At 36.4% G+C, this 10847-nt stretch overlaps 1 long non-coding RNA gene across 1 annotated transcript; it reads right to left on the reverse strand.

Annotated features, from left to right (window-relative positions):
* Window positions 1-635: 635 nt before the first annotated feature.
* LOC110219028 (uncharacterized) lies at window positions 636-10636 on the reverse strand. Its single transcript, XR_002327490.2, has 3 exons — window positions 10419-10636; window positions 9190-9344; window positions 636-2164 (listed from the first exon to the last, which is right to left on the reverse strand). It is a non-coding gene; the product is annotated as an uncharacterized LOC110219028 (long non-coding RNA).
* Between the last annotated feature and the right edge of the window lie 211 nt (window positions 10637-10847).

Below are 10847 nucleotides of genomic sequence, written 5' to 3' on the forward strand. Positions count from 1 at the left end.
GCTAGAGCTAGAAGCTCTTAGTATTGTTTTATCTTTTCTTGGAAGTCAGAGATTTCTAGAAAAATTAAAGAAGTCCCAGCCTATAAGGAAGACTAAAACCTTTCTTTAAAGGTATTTTATGCTTTGATACTTAAGATAATAAAGAGATGGTGTTGTGAGTATAACCAGATATTCAGACTTTCCCTGAAAAGGTTCTGGGAAATAGCAGCATGGAATTCTGGGAGCCATAGTTATGATGGGCATCATGAGCTCCCCCTAAGAGGAAACTCATGCTGTCTGTTGGGGCTATGATTTCCAGCAGTCTAACTACCAGCAGCAAAGGTATTCTACTTTCTGATCAGCATTATGACTGCTTTCACTATGCTCTTTTATTGTTTCTTCCAGCCTCTTCCCTGTCTTTCTTCTTTCCTCCTAACTAATTTCTCATATGTTGCTTTTCTTTTCATGGAGCTAGGAAAGGATGGATCCAAGCAGTAGTGTTCTGGTTAATGTCCAACAACCATCTCTCCAGAGGAAAAATGTACCCATAACACAATGTAAGTTTAATCTGCATTACTAATAAATTACTGTACATAATTTTTTTAAGTCTGGAAATCAACAAAATAATAAAATAAGGCCTAATTTGTAGCACTGGGTAAATGTTCACAATACTCATTTATTTAACCAGCTCCACCACACACCCGACTTCAAAGGTATAAAAGAATCCAGAAGTGAGTAGAGGTGGCCAAGTGTTCCTACTTGATAAACAATTATGGAGGTCCATACAGTTAAGGGGGGATACAACTAGCTCATATGCTGTCACCATTGGGTTTCTATATTTTAGAGAAAGCAACGGCTTTCCTCACATAGAAATACAAAATTTAGAGAAGATATCTGTCTTTGTGGAGCTTATATTCCAAATCATTAAAAAGCCATTGTCCAGGACAAACTACAGTTGATTATAGTCAACTGACAGTAAATGCTTCTTTGTTTTCCAGACCCTATAACTACTGAAGCCCATTTGTCACTCCATGACTCTATTTTGACTGTTAGGCTAGACACTGGAAGAGCTTCACAGATCCCTAACACCACTCTATAGAGGATCAAGTGGCACTTGTATAAGTCCAAGTGATACGTTCTAGATTGTAGATAGTGTAGGAGTTTTGTCTGGGCTTAGGATAGAACCAAAGGCTTTGAGAACCCTAAGAGGCTGAGGAAAATTTCAGGGTCCCCCCAGAGTTTCAAATTCATTTCTGGTACCAGTAGTTAGCCAAAATGTACATGAAGTCACTTTGAAAAGCTTAAACTGCTTTATAAGGATAAGACAGCATTAGTAGTAACATAATCACAGCATTTCCGAGTTGAAAGGTACCTCAGAAATCTTCTGGTCCAAACCATAGGTGAGCAAGAACTCCCCTCTCTTAAATTGTTACCATCTTGACTCAGTGATTGAAGACCTCCACTGAGGTGGAAATCAGTCAAAGGGACCTCACTACCTCTTGGCTAGGTCTAATTGTTAGAATCATTATTGTCATTGTTCATCCTTCTTTCTCAAAGAGGACCAATGACATCACGAGGGTTATGTATTGACTTGCTCGTGAATGGATTTAAGTGAGACAAAGTTGATCAAAGTCATCAGCCTTATTTTCTCCTCCAGAGTCATCAAAGTCCAGTGGCAAGATGAAAGTCAAAGATGACGGCAATGGCCCCAGATGCAGTGGACAACCTGGGCCTTTCCAAATTAAGATAAATGCTTTATTTCTCTATCTTGAGTTACTTAAGCTACAAGGTTGTCCATGTTAATGCTCCCTCTACAAGTAACTTTCTTTTTTTTTCCTTTTTTCTAATTTTTTTAAATTTTATTAATTTATTTTGATTTGTCAACAATCACTTCCATATGCTTTTGAGTTGAAAATTTTTCTCCCTCTTCCTCTCCCCCACCCTCCCCAAGACGGCACACAATCTCATATAGGCTTTACATTTACATTCTTATCAAGCATATTTTCACATTAGTGAAGTTGTAAGTAAAAATTAAAACCAATAGGGGGAACCATCAGAAAGATGAAACAAAACTCAACAGAAGGTAAAAATAACCGATGGCGATTCGACTTCCATAGTTCTTTCTTTGGACGTGGACAGCATTTTCCATCCCAAGGCTTCTGGAATGTCTTAGATCCTTGTATTGCTGAGAAGGGTTAAGTTTAACAATATTAGTCATCGCATAACATGGCTGTTATTGTGTACAAAGTCCTCTTGTACATGTAACTTTCAACAATACTTACTTTTTTTTCCCCATTTAAGGTCTCATGACCCAAGTGTCCCCAGGAAAGATATACACGAAAACTCTCAGAAGTGATTGTCTTTTATATTTTTTTGCAAGGCAATGGGATGAAGTAACTTGCCCAGGGTCACACAGCTAGTAAGTGTCAAGTATCTGAGGCCAGATTTGAACTTAGGTCTTCCTGAATCCAGAGCTGGTACTCTATCCACTGCACCATCAAGCTGGCCTCTGAGGTGATTGTCAAGGATGCAAACTGTTACTGATATGATAACACAAAGTCATTGCTACTTAGCCCTTTGGTGCAATTAAAGACAAAGACCTCAAGCAGAATGTAGGACAACCCAATGCATTTCCCAAGGAAATACAGCGTAGGGTAGAATAAGTTCAGCTATATGGGAGAAAGGCTCAGGTAACCAGACTCCCAAGAATCACACTTCTCCACCACAGAGAGTTCACTCCTAGCCAGCAGTGTGATGGTAAATGTTTGATAACAGTCTCTTCAAAAGAAGAAGAAAAAATTTATACAAGGTATACTTTAAGGTTTAATCTGCATTATTAATATATTTTCATCACTTTCTCAAGTCTACACAATCACCAAACAATAATTTAAGCCCTGATTTATAGCTTAAATGTTCACCCTGAAAATTTAATAATCAGCTCCCCAGAGGTGGTTTGAGCTAGTTCCAACATACCCCCTACTTCTGGCTTTCTTGCTTTCTTTCCTGTCAACACATTCAGGTCCAAAGCCACAGTATCAGTGCCAACTTAAGAAGCAGAATCCAAGAGCCCTGGGCTGTCTCCTCTCCCATAAACTGGGTATAGGTGGCCTCAAAAATGGGCCAGAGGTTGACGCCTCATTAGGGCTATCAGATTGGAAGCAGTTACTGCCTTCCTGATCTTGTGTTCCCACTGCCACGGATCCCTAGTTGTAGTGACAATCTCTCCTTGTTTTTATGTGACTTTTCCCTCACTTCCATATCCCTTGCTCTTTATTTGAAGTGTTTTTCTTTTCAGTCTTTTCTCCTTTTCAACTTTAGTCTTTTAGATGTTTGACTTAGGAAAATAAGACTGTTTTCTTTGAAATCCAAATTTACCATGTCAGCCCTTTGAGAACTGGTAGTTTACGGATAGCATCTATACCCAGTGCATTCAAGAACTGTGCTTCTCTTAACACGCCAAGTGGATTTAGTATCCCTTCTTTGATGAAAGAAAAAAGAGACCCTTCTTTACCTTCTGTTGATTAGGTCCTTTCAGTGATTACTTTCCAAAGTTGTTGTACTGGCCCTCATAATTCTCTGAACTATAAAGCTGCTTATTCTCCATCTTAGTGGCCCGAAGTGACAGTGCCAGATGAACTGAAGCAAGTTTTAATGGGTTTTGTGCATATTTAACTTCTTTATATGTGTGAAATTTCTCCCCTTTAATCCAGCTAATTAAGGTAGCTCAGGTTACTCAGAGTTAGAAGATATAGAACATAGCTGGGAGAAATTAACTAACAAGTTCACAATTCGTCCCAGATTAAATTTCTCAAACACTGATGATCCTGGTAATAGTGAAATGGAGCATGAGCACCTACTATGTTCAGCATTGATGGGATTTGAAAGAAGTTGAAAGGGTGCATGTACATCCATACAGTAGTCAAGTTTTAAAAACCATTACTTTTAAAAATCAGATTAGTGCATTTCTCATTTAGACTATGCCAGTAAAACATTACAGGATTATTTTTAAACTTTTGAGTAATGCCTCTTGGGAAATGACAGAGCTGACTTCAAAATCTTTTTCATGGACCTTGGCTAGGAGCAATTCCAAACTGTTCTGCCCCTGTTTCTCTATAAACCAACCAGGATCTATGAGCCGCCATATTTGACAAGCTACTTGGAGTGAAACTGTTGGGGACTATGACTAACTCATATGCTGATTTTTAAAGTGATTGAATTATTAATGAGAAACATGACTTTGCAGAGGAAAGTAGCAGGCCTATCTTTTCTAGTAGTCAGTTTTGAATGTAGTAACATTTCTTTTCCAGTAAATGTGTATGTATGAATATGTACACATACATATATTTATTATTTATTTAGATGTGATAATAGTCATTTTCCCTTTTGGGGGAACCAAGAGGGAAACCTCTTCAAGGGGGAACCAATTTATTTCAACCATAAATTGCTATTTAAAATATAATTTAAATATAAGTTGGTTCTGCTTTTAAAAATCTTTTTATAAAAATCAAAACACAAAATAGGTAATTTAGAGAATTCTTTACATAAAAATTTTATCATTAAGATTTTTTTTGAAGTAATGCTCCTCTGGCATTTGAAATACAGGAAGGAGCCCTGAATTTGGAATGAGTAGATCTGGGCTCAGACCCCAGTTCTGCCACTTTTAACCACATGAATTAAGGCAAATTATTTAATCTCCTGAGTCTTAATTTCCTCATTTGTAAAATAAAGGGTTTGGACTAAATGACCTGGAAAATCCCTTGCAGATCTAAATCTAAGGGTTAATTTTACAAGGGTCCGATGGATACACAAATTTTTGGGAATATATTTTTCATTAGACTTATTATTATTATCACCTAAATGGCACAGTGGATAGAGAGCTAGGACTGTAGCCAAGAAGAACCGAGTTCAAATACAGCCTCAGACATTTACTGCATAAGTCATTTAATCTTATTTGCCTCAGTTTCCTAGAGAAGGGAATGGCAAAAGACTCCAGTATCTTTGCTATGATAACTGCAAATAGGGTCTCGAAGAGTCTGAAACAACTGAACAACAACCTACTTACTGTGTAAAATGAAATATAGCAACTACTTAATTTTACAGACAATGTGTGAAACTGAGAAGACTTGTAGAATTAATGCAGAGTGAAGTGAGTAGAACCATAATAATTTATAAAATAACAACATTGTAAAGAGAAGCAACTTTGAAAGATATAAGAATTCTGATCAATGCAAGGATCACTCATGATTCCAGAGGACAAATAACAATGCATGCTGCCAGTCTCCTGAAAGAAAATGGATGGATTCAAGATGTAGAAGGCAATATACATTTTTGGACAGGGCCAGGGTGAGATTTGGTTTTGCTTGACCATGCATATTTATTACAAAGACTTTCTTTTTCCTTTTTTTTGGGGGGGAGGGGTGGTGCTAAAACCAGAAGAAATAAATGCTCATGAATTGAAAAAAATAAAATTAAGAAGAAAAAAAACAGACCATATATTATTAAAACTGTAAATTACTTTGTTAAAGTTGTTGAACTAGACTAGCCTCAGATTAATTTTTATGCTTCCATCCCTCTTTTTTTCTATCTGCCATGTTTCACGACTGACCTCTACTGAGCATTAAGTAGACTGAAAACAAAAACACTTTTTAGTTCTTAAGTTAATGCTGTCCTCTGTACTAGCATTATCTCCTTTCAAATATATATAGAGGCTGATTAAAAGCTATTGTGATTTAAAGGAACAGATCTGCATTATTAGCCTGGATGACAAGCTGCCAAGAATGATAAGGAAGCCTGTGGTGTCAGGATAACCAAATTCTAAATTTAGGTCTCCTGTGATGCTTGCAAATGAGTAGATTATGTTAATATATGCAGAAGCTTGCCCATTTATCTAGATAGGGTCTGCTGAAGCTTTGGGGCTTAAAAAACAATTAAATTTTATTTGTAAAAGCACATTACATATTATTAAAAAACAGAGTTCCAATGAAATTAAGTTAATAAAATAGTCTCAAGTTAATAAAATACTCAATACAAGTGTTTTTTTTTATTAATTTCATCCTTAATACCACTAGAAATAAAAAAGTTTATTAGTATCCAAGAAAATGAAAGTAATAATAAGAAATAACATTTTAAAAATACTGAATCACACTTCTTTGTACTGAATGGAGTCTACCAATGTACATATGAATGGACCTTTTTTTCCACTTGTGTGGCTTCTTTATGTGGGCCTTCTTATATGTAGCATATGTATAAATTTAGATCCTTGATCTAGCATATCAGGATATCTCTTGTTATAAAGAGTATCCCAAGTCTTAGTTCAATTTTTAAGTTTTAATAGCTCAAAGCTGTGCTGAGACTTTTGGAACACCCTGCATATACCATTGACTAGACATGTATCATTCCAATGAAGTATCAAAAAAGCTCCTAATTTTGAAAATCTGAGTTTAAAGATCATTTTTTCAAAAGATTGGCCAACAGGGGCAATTTTTCAAAGAATTTTCTTTTCCATGGATACAGCATTCATTCATAAAGCACTTAGCATAATGCCTGGCACAAAGTAGACACTAAATAAATGTTTATTCCCCTTCCTTCCCTTAGCTAGCATGACAATGGCAAGTCAGTTAGTCACACATGTAGATTTTGCTTCCTTGCTCCTATCAATGTCCAAATAAATGGAGCCCTGTGAAAATTTGGCACCTTATCAGAAAGTTCAAGTTTTAGCTGTATTCGATGAGGACCTAAACTTTTATAGAAATGTGGAAACACACCACACTAACGGGGGGGAAAAACACTATATAATTCTCCATTAGCATACATTCTCTCCAGTGGAACAGTAGATTTCTGGATGGCTAATAAGTGCATCTGATTTTGTTCATCTTCTAGATGAGGAAGAGAGGTCTAGAAAAAGTCTCTGGCAAACAATATACTGGTCTTCATTAGTCACCAAGCCTCCAAGGGAAACTTCTTTGCTATGTAATGTATACTTAGCATTTATTTTTTCCGTACAACTAATATCCTACATTCCTATAGTATCTCCTAATTTAATCCTAATGACAATTCTATGAAATACTTAGGACAGATATCGTCATATTTATAGATGAACACATTGAGGCTGTACAACTAGCCAAAAGTCACAGCCTCTAACTCTGAGTCCAGAGCTCCTTCCAATATACTTTGTTGCTTCTCTATTCTTAAGAATCTATCCATAAGGAGGCAGCATCTACCAACAGTATGGAGCAGAAGAATTTATTCCACTCACTCCCCCCAAATGATATGCTATCCTATAGATAATTTTCAACAGATGGATGGTACAAAGATTGATTCTAGGAGTTTTATGGCTTTCATTAATTCTACCACTAACTATGCATATAGACATACATATATTTGTGTCTATGTGTGTGTGGGTGTGGGTGTGGGTGTGTATGAAAGCAGGTGCACGTAAAAAATAAGATTAGCAATTAATGCTTATCCTTCACAGGAACTTGCCAAACGAGGAAATGAAGTCAGCATTAAAAAAAAATTAGATAAAAATAAAAATAAACCAAGTAGGTGAAAAGTGCAGGCTTGTAACTATGATCATGATACAGAAAGACTTCTGTAGTTGGCAGTTGTCCAGAAAGACACAGGCTAGAAATTAGGGGTTTCTTAGGGTTTCTAAGAATGGGGACTTGGAGTGGGGATGGTAGAGACAGCAAGAGTATTTACTTCACCACAGCTGCTGATAGGCAAGTTTTTCTATACCTATCACATTTAGACGTTACATGAAATATTGACATCACTGCCATTTTGATCTGGATGCAGACATAGAGAAGCGGAGGGTTTTATGGGGAAGCATAAGGGCAGTGATACTCTTACTTTGGTGCAGTAAAATCAGGTTGTGATGGGATACTACTGTGCTGCAAGAAATGATGAGCATAAAGATCTTAGAAAGGCATGGAAAGACTTACACAAAATGATGAAGAGCCAAGTAAGCAGAACCAAAAGAACATTGTATATAGTAACAGCAATATTGCTTTAAGAACGACTTTGAGCAACTAAGTCATTTTGACTATTATAAATATACAAATTAAAAATAAAGGACAAATGAAGAAAGGCACTATCTGCATCCAGAGAAAGAACTGATGAATAGATGTATAGAATAATTTTACATACATACATATACACATATATAGATATATACATATACACATACCCACATACATACATATATATTTTTGTGTCTAGCGGTAGTCATCTCCAGGACAGGGGGGAAGAAAAAAAGGGAAAAATAAATTTACATGATAATTTTGTTGAATATTTGGAGGGAATAGCAAGTTGTACATGGTAAATTTCCAGTTTCATGTGCAATCTTCTGTTTTATTGTACTGTGTTATAGAAATTCTTGTTCTGTTCCATGAATTGAAAATAAAATAAATTTTAAAAAGAATATAATCAGTCCTGAGACTCTATAGCTCTCTATAATTTCCTCTGCCTGATAACTTGTAACCAGTCAAGTTACTACCTCATTAATAGTCAATTAAAAACCCTTATATTTAGAGTAATAGGAGGAGGACTAAACTTAAGAGTGAGAGAATCTGGGTCCTAATGCCATTTCTGCCTCTTACTACCTATGTGGCCTTGGGCAAGTCATTTAACCTCTGAACCTCAGTGTCCTTACCTTTAAAATGAGGGGGTTGCACTAGATGACCTTTAAAGTCTCATTCAGCTCTAGATTTATGAGACCATGATCCAACAGAAATGTAATACTGCTTCAGAAATAAAATGAAATGCCCACTTTTCTGACAGAGTTTTTACCAAAGGAATTTTTGCAATCATTTTTTCTTCAAGGAGCATTCATATTTATGGGGAAAAGAATATGTAGGAGCAACTGAAGAAATACAGGACAAAAGTCATCATTTCTACTCTATCCCTTGTAGTCTTTTTTTTTTTTTTGGCAAAGCAATCAGGGTTAAATGAAGGTCTTAATAAATGAAGCCCAAGAGGAATTTGTATGTCCCTAGCTTTGATGTTGAAGACCATGGTGACTGTTGAGAGAAGTTTGCTCACACCAACTTAAAGAACAAGACAAACCAAATTAGATGATGCTAATGGGAGCAAAAGGAGTTCAATAAAACAACTTTGAACTGAGGGACTTTTACTATACTTGACGACAACAGGTATGAATATGACTCACAAAAGAGCTGAAATAGTTCTGAGTTTGGTTATTATACTTACAAAAGTTCTATAAGATCTCCTCCGTGGGAAAAAGCTACTTAGAAAGCGCATTAAGTGGAAAAACAGCAGCCGAGGTTAGCAGCTAGGGAGAGTGAAACACAGTAGAGAAAACAGCCAAACAGGAGTCAGGAGAACAGCAAATGACATCAGCAGCTCTGTAGGGAAGAAGCAAGCAGGAATCTCAGAGGCAGAGAGCTACTGACCTGGGACAAATGCTAGGACTGTGAAATTTTCAACGCATTCACTTTACTCTCCCACCAGGAAATTTCTGTTTGTGGCAGGGTGGATTTTTTGTTGCTGTTGTTGAACTGTTACATACCTAACTATTCTATTTCATTAAATGTCTTTGATTGGACCTAATCCATCACTGGGCTATTCTGACTAAAGGAAAACTTGCGTGAGGTATCATAAGTTGTGATTTAAATAAACAACAACCCAAGGCATGTTTAGAAACCAGGTTTTGTTTTCAAGGTTCCACATTTGAAGAAGGCCTAGACTACATATGGGAGTATTTTAAGCAAATGCAAAATATCTGCATATCTTCTAGTACTCTCAAAAATGTTTATTTAAGGTTGATGACATACTGACATGTGCTTGTGGTAAGCATATTTTAATATGTTTTAATAATGATTGGAAATTAGCTGATGATTTATTAAAATTTAATTTGACCCTATGCAAAACTATCCTCAAAGACAAAAAAAAAGTCAGGTTATGCATACATAAGGTATGGTCATTATTTTTTTTTTCAGCCAAAGACAAAGTGTATCTAAACATTTGTGATGCTGACATTGACAAGTGGGCTTGAGCGAGTCCCAGCCATCAGCTAGCCTCTTAAAGAATCTGAACATTTGTGAGCTATTGCAAGCAGGCCAGATTTTAAGAATCTGAGCCAGGTATGGTCAATATTTATAACAAATTAAAATTCTCAATCAAAGAGACTAAAATGAAAACCAAAATAAAACTGTCTAAGGAAAAAGAAGAAAAAATGGATTCATATAATTAGATATGGTCAAAAATTCATTCTATGGCAGTTATCCTGTGACAAATTCACTTGTCTAAAAATCCGCATCTATTTTTGACTCTAATAAAGAAACTATGATCTCATCAATGTGAATATTCCCCTCAATGGCTCAGATAGCAGGCTATCTATGTCTTCTTGTCTTGTGCAGTTTTTGTCTATGTCCTCCCACAAATTCAGCCCATAAAATGCATCTATTTTAATGCCTTACCTAAATTGAAAATCCTACCCTGATGACTCTTTATAGCATGGAGGTGATCCTGTGTCCTTGAAGTATATGCCAGTCGAGCAAGTTATGGCAGGTCCTTAAAAAAGTGCAAAGGTTTTTAGTATGAGGCCAGAAACACGCTGTACGCTTGTCATCTAAAGATAAGTCTAAATCTGGAGACTCTCCTTGCTAAAAATTTGGCCAGTGAGTGATGATTTGGCAGTGTGGGGGGTGGGAGGAGGGGAGATTTCATTATTTCTAAACTCACCACCATGCTGCTAATTCAAGCCTTGATTAACTCCATTCCTTTTCTCTTTTTTTGAAGGGCTAAAGAGTAGAATATCAAACTTCCCCCAATGCTTTCTTCCCAAGAGGGCAGAAAATAGACTCTCAGATCACTCCAATCTGCATCTGTTGCCCTGCCTGGTTTCA

This window comes from Phascolarctos cinereus, unplaced genomic scaffold (assembly GCF_003287225.1).
Source record: "Phascolarctos cinereus isolate Bilbo 61053 unplaced genomic scaffold, phaCin_HiC Scaffold_4;HRSCAF=312, whole genome shotgun sequence".
Taxonomy (NCBI): domain Eukaryota; kingdom Metazoa; phylum Chordata; class Mammalia; order Diprotodontia; family Phascolarctidae; genus Phascolarctos; species Phascolarctos cinereus.